Raw genomic sequence first — 22,846 nt, 5'->3', positions numbered from 1 at the left:
TAGAACAGGTGAGACGACCCAAAAACAGTCCCGGCTAGGAGGGGGCCTGGATGTCTGAGAACAAGTGGGAAGCTGGCCCTGGTCAGGATGAGGGTGAAGGCCTACCGTATTCTCTGCGCTCTTTCTGGCTATTTCCCTCCTGGTGGTGTAACAGCCCATGTTCCTGAGCTCGGCGTGTTTTCTCGCCCGTATGGCTTGCAACTTGGGTTCCTTTCTATTCTTGGCCTGGTGCAGCTTTGCTGGTCCCTTCTGCTGTGGCGGAACCTCCGGGCTTCTTAGGCCAAGGGACATACAATCCCCTGTGGACTGATTATTTGCTGTAGGACTTGGAATCCTAACAGCCTCGGACACCAAAGTCCGGTAGTTCAGTTTCTCTCTCAGCCAGGACAGGCTCCCCTCGCCTTCCGTCCCTGGCTCGTGGCTCCTCTACTGCCACTCGTCCTCCTCAGCCTCAGCTGAACTGGCTCTCCCTTCTCTGGGACACCTTTCACTCCAGAGACAGGTTGTCCAGAACTCCCTAACCCTGCCCCCAGTTCCAGCTTTTATAGGGGCAGCCTGCTCCCCCTACTGGCCTGGGACAGGAGGTGCTGCATGCTAATGGTCCCTGACCAGAGAACCTCCCCCTTGCTCTCAGACACAGCTTTATTATACATTTGTGGCATCCAGGCCAGGGTGACACAGATTGTGGGGAAGTTGTTTTATTGTCTGGCTGGAGCCGAAGAGAAAGGTGGTGTGTGTGTTCTGTATCTCACAGAAGCACCCCTACAAGTGAAAAGGATTCTAGTCAGGAGTGAAGCTAAGCACAGGTCAAGTAGAGTTCCTGAACTAACAGTGCAGAGTATTGTCAGGCAGAAAGATAAGGGCTGGAAGAAATGGTGTCACAGGGATCATCTCCCTCAGGAAAGCCTCCCCCCTCCATCTCATTGTGCTGTAAAGAATGCTGTGTTCATTAATGTGCCTTTACATTAGAACTGTGCTGTCTTGTACTACTGGGAAGACTGTGAACTGTTGTGCTACTAAGGAAACTGTACTGTTTGTCACTGGAGCCTGTTGCTTATAAGACTTAACTTGCACTGGCTGTGCGGCTTCTTATTAACTGCTACTGTTCTACCATTTATGAGGACTCTTGACAAGTGTGTCTGGTCAGCAAGTGAAACAACCTACGTGTCTGCGTATAACAATCGCAGTGCTCGGACTGGCCGGCGGCTCTCCGTCCTGACCCAAGTGTGACAGCTTGGATTTCTATGCAGCTGCTACATTCAGGAGAGCCACTGTCTAGTCCGAGCATTACAATGCAATCGTCGTCCGTGTTATTCGGCTATCTGACTGCCCCATAAGGACCACACTGATCAGAAACTAGTTTCCCAGATGCCTGATTAGATGTGCGTCCATTCTTTATCATTGTTATATGTTTTTAATCATTTTTGTTGCTGCTCTTTGCCACTCATGTTTTTAATGTGAACAATAAACTTGTTTTTTTTATGGAATGCTACAAGTGTTGGCTTTTACATGGGTCTACTCATTGGAAAGGTGACCCTAATCTTTGGCGGCGGTGCCATCAAAGGGTTACATCCCTTCTGATCCTGTGCACATAACCCAGAATGTGAACAGGGCTGGATGACTGCTTTTTTAAGTAGGAAAGCCAGCCTCTTTTACCATCATGGGTGATCCAGAGAAAGATAAGGGGGCTGTTTTAACTATATAAATAAGCAGTAAGTTGGCCCTTTTTTTTACACACTGCTCCAGTTTTGGGCCGACATAAGAAATGGTGTCTTATTTTTAGCACAGATCTGGTAAAGAAGCTGCTGGGACCAGGGATAGGATGGCTATCAGATCGTATTGGATCAGATTGGGAAACCTGACATAATTGAACTAAATATATGAAATACATTTTTCAATTAATTGATTATTTTTCCTTTTAGTACAATTTTCCTGTTTGCAACAAATTATATTAGTCTTAAATCAGTGTGTCGCAGGTTTAACTTGACAGGGAGGGGCCAGAAGATTGCGGTGTCTGATTTCACGTACTCCTGCACTGATTAGAAGCACTTCACCATCACATTAAACAGTGCAGGTTTCTGATAGCAGTACAGGGGTTAAACTGTTCAGTTGAGAGCTCCTGGAGCGTTCCTGCTTTGATGGTCTCAGCTGTTCAGTATTAGCCACTCCTCTCTCCTATATATTCTCACCTCTGGCAATTTGATATTGCTAATGTTAGTTTCATACTGCCTGGTTCTGAAGTTGGAGGTGTTGGTTGTCTGAGGAGGTGTTTGCAGTGTTGTTCTAAATCTAAAGACTGTTGCTTGGTGATTTGTTTGTGTGCATATCCTAATCCTCTCCTATTTGGTTTTTCCTTCCTTTACTTTCCGGTGTTCCACTCTGTTCTTTGTGAGTGCATATTTGTATGGTTGATATTTTCATTTATCCCTGTATGTCTTCTCTTGTTAGTCTGGTTTATATATTGTTATATACTACAACTCCCCACTTTCCTGGGTGGGGGAGGGGACAGATAAGGGCTGATTTAGGAGCTCAGCAAGGCACGTGGCCCCGGCATCTTCACCATCAGAAGTAATCTGGGGAGCAGGAATAGCTAAGGATCCACTAACTTTAGGGAAAGGGAAGGAGCTCCTAGCCTCGGGATATCTTACAACAGTGCCATGACACAGCAATAAAGCAAGAACACTTTCCAATAGTCTTAGGTTTTTACTGGATTGAAGCCCTGAAACAGCCAGATCCATAAAGTCCAATAGCAAGGAACTCTATCTATAGCTTAAAGTGGAGCAGATTACTTACTCATAGGGATTGCTAAAGTTTTTGGGTCATTCTACAAAGAAAGCGCTATTAGTGTGTTTTCCAATGCCAATCTATGGCAACTTCAGCAAAAAGAATATGCTCTTGTATTAAATTGCTTCTTGAGAGGAAGATGTTATTTCACCACTTTATGAAGCACTCTTGTGGCTATATCTTGAACAGTAAGGTCGTTTTTTGGTAAAAGTTCATAAAAGGATAAAAGGAATATCAAGGAGCTGGAAAAAAATGTTTGGGTGTGGAAAATATGAGGAATGACTGTCAAAAGTTATCATACTGTGATCTGCTGAAACCGCTGAGTTAGTGCTTTTCTAGTTGTGGCAACCATATTTAAAAGTAGCAACTCAGATTGCAGGATCAGAAAAAACACGTTTGCTTCCTTACCAAAACAATTCGATCTTTTTGAGAGGTTGTATGTTATATTGCAGGTTTATTTAGTTGAATAAGATGTGCTGCAGTATCAGACACAACTTGTGGACAAGTGTGGAGCTGTTCTTTGAAGAAGGTGGCCATATTTTTCTAATCCCTTTACGTAAGTCTCAATAATTATGGCAGGGATTTGATAAAGGCAAAGTTGTTTGAGAACACCAAGCGTCACACTATCACTTATGTATAGCATTGACTATATACACTGCTCAAAAAAATAAAGGGAACACTCAAATAACACATCCTAGATCTGAATGAATGAAATATTCTCATTGAATACTTTGTTCTGTACAAAGTTGAATGTGCTGACAACAAAATCACACAAAAATCATCAATGGAAATCAAATTTTTTAATCAATGGTCGCCTGGATTTGGAGTCACCCCCAAAATTAAAGTGGAAAAACACACTACAGGCTGATCCAACTTTGATGTAATGTCCTAACGCCTGGGCATGCTCCTGATGAGGTTGCGGATGGTCTCCTGTGGGATCTCCTCCCAGACCTGGACTAAAGCATCCGCCAACTCCTGGACAGTCTGTGGTGCAACGTGACGTTGGTGGATGGAGCGAGACATGATGTCCCAGATGTGCTCAATCGGATTCAGGTCTGGGGAACGGGCGGGCCAGTCCATATCTTCAATGCCTTCATCTTGCAGGTACTGCTGACACACTCCAGCCACATGAGGTCTGGTTTTGTCCTGCATTAGGAGGAACCCAGGCAGGGGCATACATAGGATTCATGGGGCCCCATAACAGAAGTTCAAATTGGGCCCCCCCCCCCAAAAAAAAATTTAAATAATTGTCAGGGTCACAGAAGAGCAGATCACACAACCTTCCAGCCTTTACATGGTAATTTTCCTTCTGCTGACGTCCTAGGCCCCTATTTCATTGTCCCATAAAGTGTGATACCAACAAAAGTGTCCCCCAAACACAGTATGATACCCTCATGGTGAATTCCTCCACATGCGCAGTATAATGACCCTACTGTACCTCACCTCAACTCCCAGGGCAAAGTTTGCTGACCCCAACACAGTATGATCCCCCAATTGTGAGCCCTAGAGCTAGAGAGGATGGTAGGTAATAAGGGAGGGTGTTATACATAATAAAAGATGAAACTATATAACTAAGGACGGCACTATACATAATAAGCGAGTACACTATATACTAAGGGCGTATGCTATACATAATAAGTGAGTACACTATGTACTAAGGGACTGTGCTATATGTAATACGGCTACATTCCTGCATCTGTGTGCAGTGTCAGTGTGCTGCCCTGTTTTACAGACGCATTGAGCATGTCCTATTCTAATCCTCAAAATCGGATCAGAACAGGACATTCTCTGACCCTCACAGATCTCATTCTCAGATCCGTGATTTTCATGGATGTGTGAATGGATCTATAAAACTCTACAAGTCCGTGGACCATCCGATAAAAAAAATCTGACATTTCACACAAATGTGAGAATGCAGTCTAAGGGATTTTACATGTAACATTATCACTCCAAGTCATACAGTGCAGATACAGAATATTATTTACATCCAGGCATTACCACTGACGTCACATCTGATCAGAGTCGGTTTCTGCTGCTTCTTCTCCATCTGGTCAGACCTTCATGTCGACATCTCCCAGCCACGACTCGTCTTGTCATGATGATCTCCAGCCTAGAAAATAACAAGGTCACATATATTGTATATATACATGTCTCCCCCACACTGCGCCCCTGAATACAGATATGTACCCCCCCATTAATATACTATTAGCCACTTAGTAATCAAAATATAAAGTGATAAGCAGCACTGTGCCCCCCATTAACTATAATCTCCACCTGCCAATATTATAAATTATTCAGTCTCTGTGACTCTCCCCAATTAACTGTAAGGCTATGTGCACACGGAAAATATACAAGCACCCCCATCATTGCTCTGTCCCAGCACCTCCATCATTGCTCTCTCCCAACACCCCCATCATTGCTATGTCCCAGCACCTCCCGTTATTGCTCTCTACCAGCATGCCCAACATTGCTCTGTCCCATCACCCCTGTCATTGCTCTCTCCCTGCACCCCCGTCATTGCTCTCTCCCTGCACCCCCGTCATTGTTGTCTCACAGCACCCCCATCATTGCTCTGTCCCAGCACCACTATCATTGCTCTCTCCCAGCACTCCCATCATTGCTCTCTCCCAGCACCCCCATCATTGCTCTCTCCCAGCACCCCCGTCATTGCTCTCTTCCAGCACCCCCGTCATTGCTCTCTCCCTGCACCCCCATCATTGCTCTCTACCTGCACCCCCATCATTGCTCTCTCCGAGCACCCCCGTCATTGTTCTCTCCCAGCAACCCCCGTCATTACTCTCCCAGCACCTCCATCATTGCTCTCTCCCAGCAACCCGTCATTGCTCTCCCCATCCCCGTCATTGGTCTACTAATCCCCATCATTGCTCTCCCCGCCCCATCAACCCCATCACTGCTCTTCCCAGCCACAGCATTGCTCTCCCCAGACCCATCAGTGCTCTCCCCAGCCTCATCAGCCCCACCATTGCTCTCCCCAGCCCCATCAGCCCCACTATTGCTCTCCCCAGCCCCATCAGCCCCACCATTGCTCTCCCCAGCCCCATCAGCCCCACTATTGTTCTCTCCAGCCCAATCAGCCCCATTATTGCTCTCCCCAGCATTTCAGTAAAAATTAAAAAAAAAAACACTTACCTCTCTGCCCGTTCTCCTGCAAGCTGCAGCATCACTGCTCTTCCCAGCCCCACCATTGCTCTCCCCAGACCAATCAGCGCTCTCCCCAGCCCCATCAGCCCCACCATTGCTCTCCCCAGCCCCATCAGCCCAACGATTGCTCTCCCCAACCCCACCAGCCCCACCATTGCTCTCCCCAGCCCCATCAGCCCCATTATTGCTCTCTCCAGCCCCATCAGCCCCATTATTGCCTTCCCCAGCGTTTCAGTAAAAAAAAAAACAAAAAAAACACTTACCTCTCTGCCCGTTCCCCCGCAAGCTGCAGCATCCTTGTTGTCTGCAATTTCCTCCCTCACACAGGCCCGCGCTGCATGATGACGTCATCAAGCAGCGCGTGCCTGTGTGAGGGAGAAAGCGGCGGGCAGGAAGCAGAGGACGGATCTCTGCAGCTCCGCGGCCGGTGCAGCAGAGCAGGGAGGCACTGCACCGGCGGGCCCCCCGATGCAGCTGTACCAGCAGCGGTATGTCCGCCCCTGGACTGCTATGGGCCCCCCCAGCTCACGGGCTCCATAGCAGTCATGTGGTCTGCCGCCATTGGCGGTACGCCACTGAACCCAGGCCAGCCGCACCAGCATATGGTCTCACAAGGGGTCTGAGGATCTCATCTCGGTACCTAATGGCAGTCAGGCTACTTCTGGCGAGCACATGGAGGGCTGTGCGACCCTCCAAAGAAATGCCACCCCACACCATTACTGACCCAACTGCCAAACCGGTCATGCTGAAGGATGTTGCAAGCAGCAGATCACTCTCCACGGAGTCTCCAGACTCTGTCACGTCTGTCACATGTGCTCAGTGTGAACCTGCTTTCATCTGTGAAGAGTACAGGGCGCCTGTGGCGACTTTGCCAATCCTGGTGTTCTGTGGCAAATGCCAAGCTTCCTGCATGGTGTTGGGCTGTGAGCACAACCCCCATCTGTGGACGTCGTGCCCTCATACCACCCTCATGGAGTCGGTTTCTAACCATTTGTGCAGACGCATGCACATTTGTGGCCTTCTGGAGGTCATTTTGCAGGGCTCAGGCAGTGCTCCTCCTGTTCCTCCTTGCACAAAGGAGGAGGTAACGGTCCTGCTGCTGGGTTGTTGCCCTCCTATGGCTCCCTCCACATCTCCTGGTATCTGCTCCATGCTCTGGACACTGTGCTGACAGACACAGCTACCCTTTTTGCCACAGCTCGCACTGATGTGCCATCCTGGATGAACTGCACTACCTGAGCAACTTCTGTGGGTTGTACTGTAGACACCGCCTCATGCTACTGTACCTCTAGGGGTGAGAGCAATGGCAAAATGAAAAAGTGACCAAAACAACAGCCAAAAAGGATGAGAACAGAGAAATGGTCTGTGGTCACCACCTGCCGAACCACTCCTTTATAGGGGGTATCTTGCTAATTGCCTATCATTTCTACCAGTTGTCTGTTCCATTTGCACAACAGCAGGAGAAATTGATTCACAATCAGTGTTGCTTCATAACTGGACAGGTAGATTTCCCAGAAGTGTAATTGACTTGGAGTTACATTGTGTTATTTAAGTGTTCCCTTAATTTTTTTGAGCAGTGTATAAAGGGAAGGACTCTCCATCAGTACAGCCAGGCTTTCTTTACTGTAAGTGAAGCATGTGTGATGCTGAGTTACTTCTTACGGACAAGCAGTGAGTCAGGGTGGTCAAGTAGTTCGAGTTCAAGAGCCAGAAGGGTACATCATAAACAGAGGGAAAAGACAGGTAAGGTCCGAGGTCAGAATACCAGGAACATAGCGGATCAGAGCAAAGGGGCTAGGCAAACAGATAATCAGAACAAGGTTCAAGGTCTGGCATCAATAGGTCTATATAAGCAAAACAGAAGGCACATAGAAACAAACCACACTGATCTGAAGCTACGACTGACAGCTATCTGGGACTGCCAGCCAGGTTAAGTAGCTGAGTAATCATTAGGAATAGGGAACACCTGATGGAAGCTCAGCACCTCCTAGTCTCAGATTGGACGGCTGAGTTATCAATCAAAAACACAGACAGCTTAGCACACCCCTGCACCAGACTGGGCAACTGAACTGTCAATCACTGCACAAACAGGTCAGTACGCACCTGCAATAGACTGGATGACTAAGCTGTCAATCACTACACAGGCAGCTCAGCACACCCCTGCACTAGACTGGACAACTGAGCTGTCAATCACTGCACAGATAGCTCAGCACGCCCCTGCACCAGACTGGACAACTGAGCTGTCAATCACTGCACAGATAGCTCAGCATGCACCTGCAATAGACTGGATGACTGAGCTATCAATCACTGCACAGGCAGCTCAGCACACCCTTGCACCAGACTGAATGACTGAGCTGTCAATCATGGCACAGGCAGCTCAGCACACCCCTGCACCAGATTTGACAACTGAGCTGTCAATCACGGCACAGGCAGCTCACCACACCAGACTGGACAACTGAGCTGTCAATTACTGCACAGATAGCTCAGCATGCACCTGCAATAGACTGGATGACTGAGCTGTCAATCACTGCACAGGCAGCTCAGCATGCCCTTGCACCAGACGGAATGACTGAGCTGTCAATCATGGCACAGGCAGCTCAGCACACCCCTGCACCAGATTTGACAACTGAGCTGTCAATCACGGCACAGGCAGCTCAGCACGCCACTGCACCAGACTGGATGACTGAGCTGTCAATCACTGCATAGGCAGCTCAGCACGCCCCTGCACCACACTGGATGACTGAACTTTCAATCACTACACAGACAGCTGAGCACGCACTTGTACTAGACTGGATGACTGAGCTGTCAATCACGGCACAGGCAGCTCAGCACGCCCCTGCACCAGACTGAATGACTGAGCTGTCAATCACTGCACAGATAGCTCAGCACGTCCCTGCACCAGACTGGATGATTGAGCTGTCAATCACTGCACAGGCAGCTCAGCATGCCACTGCACCAGACTGGATGATTGAGCTGTCAATCACTGCACAGGCAGCTCAGCACACCCCTGCACCAGACTAGATGACTGAGCTTTCAATCACTACACAGACAGCTGAGCACGCACCTGCACTAAACTGGATGACTGAGCTGTCAATCACTGCGATCAAGACACACTGAGGGGTGAATTTGTGACAGTAAGATTGTGAAACACTCTACTATAGTGTGTAAATGTTTAATTAAGAAATCGCTATCACTGAACCGCCAGTAATAAATTGGTTGCTGTACCTTCCAATAACATAATTTGTGTTAAACAGAATCTGTCAGCCGTTTTTTTGTTATGTAATCTGAGAGCAGCATGATATAGGGGCTGAGACCCTGATTCCAATGTTGTGTCACTAACTGGGCTGTGTTGTTGTTTTAATAAAATCAGTGTTTTATCAGCAGGAGATTATCACTAGAGGGCTAGATGTCTTGTTATTCCTGCTCTGTGTAATCCCATCCCCACCAATGATTTGCAGCTTTCTGCCTATGTACAGTATACATATAAATAAGCCAATCAGTGGTGTGGGCGCGGTTATACAGGGCTCAACATTCAGAGAACTCTGCAGCAGATCATCACAACATGTAGCTTAATAAGTGACACATCACTGGAATCAGGAGGAAGTAGTAGAAACATAAAACTAAGCAGTTAGATAGTGTAGTCAGGTAAAGATAGGACATTTTTAAATAAAGTATATTAGAAAATAATGATGAGATTAAATAGAGATTTAGGAAAACAATAAAATTTCGTTTCGGACCACCCCTTTAGAAGACAGCAATAGTAATTTGAGAAAAGTTTACCGCTATCTGTACAACTTTTTGTAACCTTAACTGCCCGTTACTCTGTAATTCTGCACAAGTGAAGAAAAGGGCTTGATGTAGGTGGAAGGAATTTGTATAATGGAGTTTAGCACTTACCAGATGACATGCTTAGAAGCAAAGTTTGGGTCTTTACAAGTTTGTTGGCTGTATAACCACTACGTTGCCCACAGCTGTCAAGATTTCCCGAACATTTATTGAAGCAAATGGAATAGCGCCCTGATCAGTTACTATTGGCAACACTGACACTTTCTTCTTCTGATAGTTTATAAGTAATGTGGCTTTGTATGATCAAAATGTTAATATTCCAGCAAATGAATCTGACTGCAGCACTTTCATGGCATAATCCCTTCAATGATGGAGATCTGTTGCAAAGTTTCCTTCTGTAAATCAGGCGCTTTGCATTTTATAATTCCTCGCTACCTTTAATTGACTCCTCTTGATAACTTTTTTATTTTTGGCCATTTTAATAATTCTCTTTTATTTTCTCACTTTCTGTGCTTGAAATCCACATTTGGGGAATATTTATCAATACTTTACATTTTTTAGAAAGTGCAGACTTAGGGTCTGTTTCATTATTTGCATTCTTTATTTTGTCTTGTGGTATTCGTTATCATTTTTGGGCTAAATTCTTCAAAATAGCGCACATAATTCATAAACTTTGTGTAAAAAAAAAACTCTTTAAGTCTGATTTGCTATTACATTTACCCCTTGTTTGTCCAGGTTTTTTTTTTGTCTGTTTTTAACGCCTTTCAACAAATTAAGCAAAAGGTAAAATAAACTCTATTTAACGGATGCAATAAAACATGACTGTTATTAATTTTCATTATAAAGTGGTCTATATTTAAAATTACCAGAATGAGTTTGTATTGTTCCAATATCTGACAAGGTTCCTATTATTAGATCCCCTCTCCATTCAGCTAAAGATGTTCAACCTACTGTATTCACAAGCGTATGCTTACCCATCTAGATCATGGCTGTAGTCCATGAATCTATGTAGCACTTTATAGAGTTATCTATTTCACTTTCTTTCATGCAGGTATCACTCAAGATACTAAAAAACACACATATATAGCTTCCACAACAAGTTTCGCCTATACATGCTTCCTCAGGGGGCTAGAGCTCTACTTCTAGTCCCCTGAGGAAGAGTGTATAGGCGAAACTTGTTGAGAAAGTTATATATGTGTGTTTTTTAGTATCTTGAGTGATATCTGTATGAAAGCAAATGAAATAAATATGTCTATAAAGTGCTACATAGATTCATGGACTGCAGCCATGATCTAGATAGGAAAGCATACGCTTGTGAATAGGTTGAACATCTTTAGCTGAATGGAGAGGGGATCTAATAATAGGAACCCTGTCAGATATTGGAATAATACAGGCTCACTCTAGTAATTTTACATATAGACCACTTTTTAATGAAAATTAATAAAAGTCATGTTTTATTGCATCCGTTAAATAGGGTTTGTTTACCTTTTGGGTAATTTGTTGATTGCATTTTTCTTCCCTAAAGGGTTGTTCACACTTTGGTGTATTATTTTTTCCGCCATCACGCTGCTTCCAGTTTCTGTTTTTGTGTTTACGTTTTTTCCTCCCCTTCTTCCCAGAGCCATAACGCTTTTATTTTTCTGTCCACATAGACATATGAGGTCTTGTTTTTTGTGGGACGAGTTGTACTTTTGAATGGCGCCATTTATTTTACCACATAGTGTACTGGAAAACAGAAAAAAAAATTCCAAGTGGGGAGACATTGTGAAAAATAAAAAGCAATTCTGACCAGTAACATTTTCATTTTTCTGCCGATGGAACTGTGTGATGGCTTATTTTTTGCGGGGCGAGACAACATTTTTATTAATACAATTTTGGGATAGATATGGCAGATTGATAGCTTGTTACAGCCTTTTTTGTGGAAATGCGGAGACCAAAAAAACCCATAATTTTCTTGATTTTTTTTTCGTTTACGGTGTTTACCAATTGAGTTAATTGTTTTTATATTTTGATACATCGGCCTTTTCAGAACGTGGCGATACCAAATATGTGTATTTAAAATTTTGTTTAGTATCTTTATTTTTAACGGGAGAAAAGGGGGGGCTCTGAACCTTTAGTTTTTCTTCATTTTTTCATATTTTTTAAAACTTTTTTTTTTACTTTTCACTGTTCTTGTTAGTCCCCTTAGGGGACTTGAAGATGCGATCATCTGATCGTTTTTGCTATATACAGCGATCCAACAGAATCGCTGCATATAGCAGAAATCACGGATTTCTCCACATTTTGGCTGATCAGGCGACTTCTTGCGCAATACTCGTGAACCACGTGCACCATTTTGAAACATTTGGTGCCAAATAAAAAGTCAATGAATACCACAAGACATAGAAAGGGAAGCAAATGATGAATCGGATTCTACATTTTCGTCTTCAATCTTTTTTTTGTGATTTTTCAGAGCAAAAAGTCACATGTACTCCTAAGTGTAACAAAAATTTTCATGCGCCTACATAATCACGGGAGAATATTTGCACAAAACAATTTGTTACATTTTAAAAAGCCGCAATCGTCAAATTAACCGAAAACGTTTCCAAACCCCAAACCCTGCCAACAATTCTGAAAAAAACAACAACAGGTGAACACATATAAAATAGAGTTTTTAGGCGTTAAAAAAAGTGCACATTAAAAAAATAAAAAAGTGCAAATGAAAAATAGGTGAAAAAACACAAAAATTAAAGAAAAAAAGACACAAATGACATCCTGAATGCTCCAAAAAAACAGAAGAAAAATGATAAATCCCTCCCTTAACTTTACACCATTTATTAGTTACTTTGAGGCAAAAATGTGCAACAGAATTTTGTTTCCTTTTCATGAGCACAATATTGCATGTTAAAATACGCCCTATTCCAGTAAGCCACATCCCTTTTTAAACAAAGACACACCCGCTTGGCTAAAGGGAGGCATTTAACATAAGGCTATGTTTTTTGTGAGTATTTGGTGAGTTGTTAATGTTGTCGATTTTCTGCATCTATTCGGTAAATTAGGTCACCCGCATTCTTTTTTCATTCTGTTTTATTAGTACTTTTTTATGTAAGTACCCGCAAGAGAAATTGACATGCTGCGGATTTCCAACCCGCACCACAGATCAGTTTATGCAGCTGGAAATAAAAAAGCCCAGTGGGCAAGAGATTTCTATAAATCTCTTCCACTTTTCTGGAACCGTAAGACGCTGCGTTGTTTGTGCAGCGTTAATACGCAGCGTCGAAAACTTATATTGGGAACTTAACCTATGGGGAAAAATGCCAGGGATCTGCTTTTTTAGTTGAGCTCAAAATAACACTGACGGACTTGGCACAAGATGCATTAAAAGTGGTGCGTGACATTTATAAATGTCAAAAATGTTTATGTGTCAAAAAAATAAATAAAAATGAGACAAAATACATAAAAAAAAACAACAAGCAAAAGATTCCCACCAGAGTGTTTAAAAATTTTTTTTTTAAAATGGTGCAAGTCATGAAAGGCAATTTTTGGCACAATTAGCACCAGAAATCTTGCATATTTAGCTTGATAAATCCCCCCCAATGTGTCGACTTGTTCTGCATTATGCCTTTAGCCTTCCTACTTTCAGCTGCTTCTGTGATTGCGTTGTGCTAATGTAATTTCATCTTGATTTCCTGCAGGGGTGGACGAGCATATTGAGAGCCTAGAAGTCATCCATGCATTGTAGGAACCATAGCACTGAGCATCCAACGCCCTCACATCTGTCTGACGTATCTGGTAAGGAGCCTCCTGTGCCTGTTTTACTGTGGCTTCTCTAGTTTGTTGTATTTTTTTTGTGTGTTTTTAAAGATCCATTTTTAGTTTTTTTTTAAATTGTTGCAGGTACTTGTCCTTCTAAAATTCTTCCACGTACAACCACAGCAGAGTAATCCATGTGACCTCCTAAAAGTTACACTTCGCTGAGCAATATATTTCCACATGAAACCTGTCAGTTTTGCACAGTGTTCTGCTTTGCAGTCTTCAACGTGTATTCGCTAGGGGTAGAAAGTGTATCTCGGAGTTTGTTTGAAGCCCTAAGATAGCCTTGTGCCAATCCTAAGGAGGGTTAGGCTTGAGAAAAACAAAAAGGATAAAAAAAAAAAGTTAAACTTTTTTTGCTATCATTTTTTATTTTTTTGCAATATACTTAATTTCCTTACTTTGCTTCCTTCCGTTGCTGCATTAAAACAACTCTGCAGCACAGTATCATAGGTACAAGTGGTATCCGTAAAAAAAAAGACAACACTCAAACAACAAAAACTGACAAGTGGATGAGTCCTAACTATGTGTCAGTTTTTCTTTATTCATCAGAAAGTATCAAGCTGCTCACATCACTGCAGTGCCACGTGGGACGGTAAGCACCACATAGTGGAGCTGAAGATATAAGGGACTTTTGTTGTAGAAGTGAGTGTGAGGATACAGTATGTGGGGGTCAGTGTGGGGGCAAAGAATGGAGGGCAGTATACAGAAGGACAGTGTTACCGTACAGTATGGGGGCAGTATACAGAAGGAGGGAAAGTGTGAAGGCACAGTATGAGGGTCAGTATACAGAAAGAGGGACAGTGTGAGGGCACAGTATGAGGGTCAGTACACATAAAGAGGTCAAGTGTGAGGGGCAACATACAGAGGGACAATGAAGGCACAGTATGGGGGGAAATATACAGAAGGAGCGACAGTATGAGGGCACATTATGGGGGCCGTACACAGAAGGAGGGATAGTATGAAGGCACAATATGAGGGTCAACATACAGAAGGAGGGACAGTGTGAGGGTGCAGTATGAGGGTGAATATACAGAAGGAGGGACAGTGTGAGGGTGCAGTATGAGGAGCTGTATAGAGAAGGAGGGACCATGTAAGGGCACAGTATGAGGAGCAGTACAGAGAAGGAGGGACAGCGTGAGGGTGCAGTATGAGGGTCAATATACAGAAGGAGGGACAGTGTGAGGGTGCAGTATGAGGAGCCGTATAGGGAAGGAGGGACCGTGTAAGGGCACAGTATGAGGAGCGGTACAGAGAAGGAGGGACAGTGTGAGGGGGCAGTATGAGGGTCAATATACAGAAGGAGGGACAGTGTGAGGGTGCAGTATGAGGGTCAATATACAGAAGGAGGAACAGTGTGAGGGCACAGTATGGGGGGGTAGTATACAGAAGGAGGGACAATGTGAGGGCACAATATGAGGAGCTGTATACAGAAGGAGGGATAGTGTGAAGGCACAGTATAGGAGAGCAGTATACAGAGAGAGGTATAGTGAGAGGACATAGTATGGTGACGGGGCATTGTGGAGGGCCACTGAAGATGGGGAGAGTGTGGGGTACATAGTTCATAATGCAGGAACAGTGTAGAAGGAGGACAGCATTCAGGTCATAATTGATGAGTGTACGGTGTAGCAGTTAGTTAATTCATACAGGTGGACTCTTCGGCGGTTTTACTACACCAGTGGGCATGATGTTAAGGTAATATTTTATCGGAGAGAGTAGTGTGGAGGTCATGTATCATAAAAAAGGGATAGTTTTTTTGTACAAGGAGCACAGTGAGGTGGAAATAATTATTTAGGGCACAGCATGGGCGCGGATATTTTTACTTAGAGGGCATTATAATGGCACTGTCATTTTAAAGGTCACAGATATGATTCCTTTTAAAGGCTAACAAAAATAAAATAGATCATGTTTCAAAGCAAGCTTTCCAGGCTAAGAAGAAATAATTTTGAAAACCCCTAAAAAGTCTCGAAAGCTTACTTTGTAACGTCATCTATTTTATTTGTTAGCTATTAAAAGACATCATATCTAAGAGACTATAACTTTGTTTCTGTTCCTGAGAAAATCAATCTTGCTTTATAAATTCACATGGCAGAAACTGCTCTCTGCTCCTTGGAAATAACGTTGTACTGTAAGTTGCAATCCACCATCGACAGCAGCAATTACGGCCAGGGACTTTTCATGTCTTTTATGGCCCATTAACTCAATGTTTTGCACAGCAGTGATGCACAGCCAAAAGCGCGCTCATTGTTTACTGGTGATGATTAGTGATGAGCGAATATGTTCGGAAAACAATCGCAAGTGTTAAATTCGGCACGAATATGGCACATTCGGATTCGTGATCGGAAACACGAGCATTTTTTCTTAAAATTGGTAACATTCGGTGAAAATGTGCAGGAAATGATTGCGTTGCAGCAACTAAAGTGTTTTTTTCATTTGCTAATGTTGTCGGGGTACTTGACCCTCTGTGATTACACTGTGTTCCAAATTATTATGCAAATAATATTTTCTCAGATTTTCCCAAATTACCTATATGAATTGCAGTCATTGTAATTTTCCAGTCAAATAACTATTAGAGTACAATTGAAAGGTTTTTGTACAAACTGCCTATGATAACAGTATATTTTTAAAAAAATAAAAAACTCAAACTGCACTCAAAATGCATGTTCCAAATTATTATGCACAGCCGAGATTTCAACCTTTTCATTTTAATAAAGAACAAAAAAATGGTTATTTTTGCAATTATAAGCATTAGCAGGTTATTACAAACTGAAATCAAACAGTTTTCAACTCAAAACTTTATTCTAGGTGATGTTACATTTGCACATAGGACCCCTTGTCCGAAAGGAGCTTCTGAACTCTCTCGTCCATTGAATTTGTCAGGTTTTGGATGGTTTCTGCTTCAATTGTTTTGCATGAGGACAGAATACCCTCCCAGAGCTGTTGCTTAGATGTGAACTGCCTCCCACCAGCATAGACACTCCTTTTGATGATGCTCCAGAGGTTCTCAATGGGGTTGAGGTCAGGGGAGCATGGGGGCCACACCATAAGTTTGTCCCCTTTTATGCCCACTCCATCCATCTGGACCATCGAACTGTTTTGTTCACCGATGAGTGCCGTGCAACGCTCGATGGTCCAGATGGATGGAGTGGAGGATGGCTGGTTGATGGACACCCCATGCAAACATGGCTACGGCGCCAACAAGGAGGAGGTGGAGTAATGTTTTGGGCTGGAATCATGGGGAGAGAGATTGTCGGCCCCTTTAGGATCCCTGAAGGGGTAAAGATGAACTCCATAATGTATGTTGAGTTTCTCAAACAGCACTTCCTGCCATGGTTCAAGAAGAAGAAACGTGCATTCCGCAGCAAGATCATTTTCATGCATGAAAATGCCCCGTCTCATGCTGCACATAACACATCTACATCTCTGGCTGATATGGGCATAAAAGGGGACAAACTTATGGTGTGGCCCCCATGCTCCCCTGACCTCAACCCCATTGAGAACCTCTGGAGCATCATCAAAAGGAGTGTCTATGATGGCGGGAGGCAGTTCACATCTAAGCAACAGCTCTGGGAGGGTATTCTGTCCTCATTCAAAACAATTGAAGCAGAAACCATCCAAAACCTGAGAAATTCAATGGACGAGAGAGTTCAGAAGCTCCTTTCGGACAAGGGGTCCTATGTGCAAATGTTACATCACCTAGAATAAAGTTTTGAGTTGAAAACTGTTTGATTTCAGTCTGTAATAACCTGCTAATGCTTATAATTTCAAAAATGATCATTTTTTTGTTCTTTATTAAAATGAAAAGGTTGAAAACTCTGCTGTGCATAATAATTTGGAACATGCATTTTGAGTGCAGTTTGAGTATTTTATTTTTTAAAAAATATACTGTTATCATAGGCAGTTTGTACAAAAAACTTTCAATTGTACTCTAATAGTTATTTGACTGGAAAATTACAATGACTGCAATTCATATAGGTAATTTGGGAAAATCTGAGAAAATATTATTTGCATAATAATTTGGAACACAGTGTAGTCCATCCAGACTTCTTCCATATTGGTAACTCCTTAGGCATTCCTCAGGTGGGAGGAAATCAAGGATGCAGGCGCCATCTTAAAATAATAATTAACTTCAAGCAACAGTGTGAACTAAAGCATATACACTAACTTTCCTATTACTGTGTTTTAAACTAGTAAGCTTGTATAAAAGCAATAATTGATTTCTGTATATCAACCATACACATATTTTTCACAATGTGATACAGCAAGCTATAGTAGCCCACCTTGCCATTTTGTGGGGGGTGAAATTCAGCTGTATGCTGAATAAAAAAAATCTATTTTTTTCTGTGACTAACGTGATACAGCAGGCTAGCTCTGAGTTTGAAATATTTTGGTGCATCTATTCTATGTTATACAGGCCTCATTCACAGTAAAAAATAAATACTTTCTTCTGTTACTAATGTTATACAGTAGGGGACATCTCAGTTTGAAATAGTTTGGAGCATATCTGCTATGTTATACAGGCGTCATCCACAGTAAAAAAAATACTTTCTTCTGTTACTAACGGGATACAACAAGCCATATGTCACCTTGTCATTTAGTGAAACTGAAATTCAGCTGTGTGCAGAGCTGTTGCAGAGCAAAAAAAACTATATTTTTCAGTTGCTAACGTGATACAGCAAGCCATATTTCACCTTGTCATTTAGTGCTGCTGAAATTCAGGTGTGTGCAGAGCTGGTGCAGAGTAAAAAAAATCTACATTTTTTTGCTAATAGCGTGCTCCTACCACACTATCTGAGCAACATGAGTGGGAAAAAGAGAGGTCGAGGTGGAAGGGGGAATAGGCTTGGTGTTCAAGGTATACGTGGGGTAGGTGGTAATGTTAGTGAAAGCACTAGAGAACACCGTCATGTCCTATCCAAAGACAACTGACAACTTCTGTTAATGGATGAGCTACTCCACTCCCTTTCTTTGGCAGCCGCACAGTGATACTCCTTGTTGATAAGGGCCAGAAAGAGTATGTTCTCCAGTGGATGGCAAGTGTTGCTTCAAATGGCCTCTCCTCCTCTTCCTCCACCTCAACATCACTCACAGTACAATCCACAGATGAGTGAGTCTGCAGAACTGTTCACACATTCTATGCCATGGACATCAGAAGTGTACTCCAAACATTCACAGAGTCAAGAGGAGGAAAGCATCTGCACCGATGCCCAAAATTGTTTTTGGTTGGATTCGGGGCAGGTTCCTGACCCTCATCACCAGACGTTAACCGATCCTGATGAGACTCGGATACCTGAGGGTCACGCAGACTGTACTGTGCTGTCAGGGCAAGAAGAGGAGGAGGGTGACTCTCTGGGTGAGGAATGGGATAACACATTGGATGATGATGAGGTTGTGTATCCCACTTGGTGTGAACCCAGAGGCATGCAGCTGAGTAGCTCATCTGAGGAGGTGGAGGAGGAGGAGGACAAGGAGGTTACATTGCGTCCTATGGTGTAGACACAGAGTGATGCAACCACGATGAGCACTGCATCCTTACCCAAAACTGTGGCAGTGACCAGCACTGGTCGTGGGTCTGCAGCTCGCAAAGGCGGCAAGGATTGCCTATCCTGGGCCTTTTTTGACACTGCAAGGGATGAGCCAACTCATGTTATCTGCCAACTTTGCAAGAAAAAACTCAGTAGAGGGAAAAAGTGCAATCATTTTACCAGTACATGCATGAACCTTCACATGCTGAATCAACATGTGTTACTCTGGCAATCTCAGTGCGATAAAATGTGGACCTCAACAACCATCAGCCGCCCCCATCAACCGCATCTGCTGCTTCTTCCTCCTCCTCTTTAACCGTGCCAAGTATTGTCACGCAGATCTCTCTCCACAGAACCTCCGGTTCTTTACCCACTCCAGTCAGGCTGAGTGAGAGCCCGTCAGCTGTAATGGAAATGGACATGCCTGCTGTTTTTGACAGATCTCAGAGAACGAGCACACCACAGCTTTATGAATCCATTGTAATATCTCCGCCTGCATCTCCTCACTCACGATCTAGCAGTTTGTCCGGTTCACCGTACTAAGCCCTCTCTCAGCACAGCAGCCAGCCCTCGGTCCCATAGTTGTGGTCACGTAACAAATTGTTTCCTCCTACAGATGACAATGCTAAGAGGTTGAACTCCACCATCTCCAATCTTTTGGCCACGGAAATGGTGGTGTCAGGCCCTAATATTTTGAAATGTGTACACTCCTGGTTGGGTCTCCATCTGCTGGGTTGGCTGTAGTGGAAGAGTTTTCGGACCTCATTATACTAGTTCTACTCTAGTAGTGAAATTAATTCTTTGGTGCAGATATTGTTGTCACGGGGCACATGATATATGTGATGAATGCCGGCCGGTGGGTGCAGCTCTCTGGCGCCCCCTTACCTCTCAGATGAGTCAAGGTACTGCACTTAGAGTAAGTGGTGCCAGGAAGCTGCTACCAGTGGGGGAAAACACGGTGGTGTTTTGTCCCTTACACGTCACCAATCCGTGACGCCACGATACAGGCACAACTCTCTGGCGCCCCCTTGCCTCTCAGGTCAGTCAAGGTACTGCACCTAGAGTGAGTGGTCGCCGGAGAAGCCGTCCTGTAGCCCTCTGGGTATTTGAGGCCCTCTGCAGTGAGGGCGGTATATATATTCCCCTGGTTACGCCAGTAATATATATCCACACCTCCGACCGTCACTGCCAGCCTTCCTCAAATCCCCCAGATGGTATGCTGCCACCAGTTCTCGTTTGATACAAGCCCGGTCCGTTAATAGACATGTATCGGGTCAGGAACCAACCCAGTAGCGATTCAGCCAAGCGTTTCTGGACCAATGGATTCGTATATGCAGAGTAAAGGATACAGCCCACGATTAATTTATGATTTAATCGATTGTAAGAATACACTAGATTACAAGGCTATACAATTAACTATACAACGGTATTTGGCCAGAATAAGAGCTATAACAATTAGAAATACAAAACACAGGAATAACAACGATAAATCAGTTACCGTTCTTGTGGTGCAAGGGAGGATTTGCGATCCCACAGGTTCAAGCTTAGTTGCAGTCGTCCAAGCCTCAGTAGCACATGGCAAAGGTGCTCCTCCCACTCAGATACCTGGACCCGACATTAGGAGCTGTTCACATCATCTCCTGGGTCAAACTGAGGGTGTTTCTGGCTGTCGGCTATACTAAAGTCCTGTCACGCCCACTCTTGGTGATGTCAGTTTACTAAGACCCCCTACCAATGCTCATTTTAGCTTCATTTTAGAAAAGTACCCATAACTTTCCCTGGGGTGATCTCATCGTATCACCAGAGGTCTCGTCGTGATCCTCCTCTTGTGGGGAAGCCATTGACTCTAAACATGCCTCCCCTGGGACCTTGTATATGGTTCTTCTAAATATCTAGCTTTCCAGGCCACTCATGGATTTATAAGTCCGATGATTGTGTCCGCGGGCACCTTCCTCACATGATACATTTTATTTGGGTTCCCTAACTTGTATCGTGTGGTTAGGAATTGATAGTATCTGCAGCTGTTGGCGGCCATTTTCCACAAGGAAAGCACATGGTTCCTTCAGACAATGGAGAAGTTTGCAGGCTTGCACCAATGGTTTGCTTTTGGTTTCCAGTGACATCCAGGTGTTAATTACCCCCCTGGGGCCTAGCTGACTCTGTCCTGCTTGGACACAGAAAAACTGGCCCATCTATTTACCATATCAAAGACGTTTCTGGAGACTGATCTTCAGAGGTGGGGGCGAAATGCTCTGTTTACCAGGGGCTGCAGAAATCTGACATGGTAGAAGCTGTGTGACAATAGGGGATATCTTCAGGTATGACGTATCATACCTAAGATGGCGGCTAACTTTCATGACACCTCCCCCTATAAGATGGCACGAGGGGGTAACACACTCCTGTGTTCTCCCATGCGTCCTTCTGCACCCTCCCCTTGCCGGGATAACCCGTCAGCGTTGCCGTGGTCACGGCCTCTTCTGTGGAAAATGGAGAAGTGATACTGCTGGAGAGCGAGGCTCCAGCGTAGCAACCTTCCATTCGACCCAGAGACCGTGTGTAACCAGCTGAGGGGGTTGTGGTCCGTCTCCACGGTGAAATGGCTCCCGTACAAGTAGGGCTGCAGACGTTGCAGGGCCCATACAATTGCCAGGCATTCCTTTTCCACCGTGGAGTAGGCCACCTCCCGTGGCAGTAGCTTCCTGCTCAGGTACAAGACAGAATGTTCCTGGCCTGTCGTGTTGACCTGACTTAGCACAGCACCGAGGCCAAAGTCACTGGCGTCGGTCTGTACCACAAACGGCCGGTCGAAGTCGGCAGCTTGAAGTACAGGGGAGCTACTTAGGGCGGTCTTGAGTGCCCTGAAGGCTGTCTCGCAGGCGACAGTCCAGTCGACTGCGACAGGCAGCTTCTTCTTGGTGAGGTCCGTCACGGGCTTGGCCAAGGTGCTATAGTGTAGAACGAACCTCCTGTAGTACCCGGCAGTCCCCAAGAAGGACAGCACCTGCTTTTTGGTCCTGGGGTGGGCCAGGATGCGATGGCATCCACTTTTCTAGGTTCTGGCTTCAGAACACCCCCGCTCACCCGGTGACCCAGGTACAGAACCTCACTCAAGCCCAGCTGGCACTTTTCCGGCTTGATGGTCAAGCCTGCCCGGTGGATCCGACCGAGCACCTGCCGCAGGTGCTCTAGGAGATCCTCCCAGGTGGGACTGAAGACTGCAATATCGTCCAAGTATGCAGCCGCGTACCCTCCAAGTCCCTCAAGCAGCGTATTGACCGTCCGCTGAAAAGTGGCAGGGGCATTCCTCATGCCGAAGGGCATCACCGTGGACTCGTATAGTCCAAAAGGGGTGATAAAGGCAGAGCGTTCCCTTGCCGCGGGGGTCAGGGGAATCTGCCAGTATCCCCGGCTCAGATCCATGATGGTCAGGTACTTGGCCCCGGCCATACGATCGAGCAGGTCATCGATGCGTGGTTTGGGAAACGCATCGGGGACCGTCACCGCATTGATCCCCCGGTAGTCCACGCAGAACCGCATAGTTTGGTCCTTTTTAGGAACGAGGACTACAGGTGAGGCCCACGCGCTGTTGTAGTCCTGTACCTCCCCGGCAGGTAAGTCCCCCAAGGCATCCAGGGACTTACCTCTCAAACGGGGGGTCAGGTATCTTGCCCACTGATTCCGGGCCAGATGGTGTTGAAGGCAGGTCCCTTCGAATGCCAACAGAAAGGAGTCCAGGTCTCCATCTTTCTCAAGCAGGGGGAAGTCCTCGGCTCGGACTTTACAGGTCTTCGCCTCCT

General features: G+C 44.8%; 1 protein-coding gene across 18 annotated transcripts in view; it reads left to right on the top strand.

The window, feature by feature from the left end:
- Positions 1-22,846, top strand: part of NRXN2 (neurexin 2) — a 961,844-nt gene that overhangs the window by 203,841 nt on the left and 735,157 nt on the right. For all 18 annotated transcript variants that reach the window (XM_073658329.1, XM_073658327.1, XM_073658343.1 and 15 more), the window contains exon 2: positions 13,407-13,503. The gene's annotated coding sequence lies outside the window, so the exon portion shown is untranslated. The remainder of the gene's footprint in view (positions 1-13,406; positions 13,504-22,846) is intronic.

The sequence above is a fragment of the Phyllobates terribilis genome, unplaced genomic scaffold (genome assembly GCF_046119375.1).
Source record: "Phyllobates terribilis strain yellow unplaced genomic scaffold, ASM4611937v1 Scaffold_13__5_contigs__length_258822181, whole genome shotgun sequence".
NCBI lineage: Eukaryota > Metazoa > Chordata > Amphibia > Anura > Dendrobatidae > Phyllobates > Phyllobates terribilis.
Note: the sequence above shows the minus strand (reverse complement) of the source record. Positions and strands in the feature narration are given on the sequence as shown.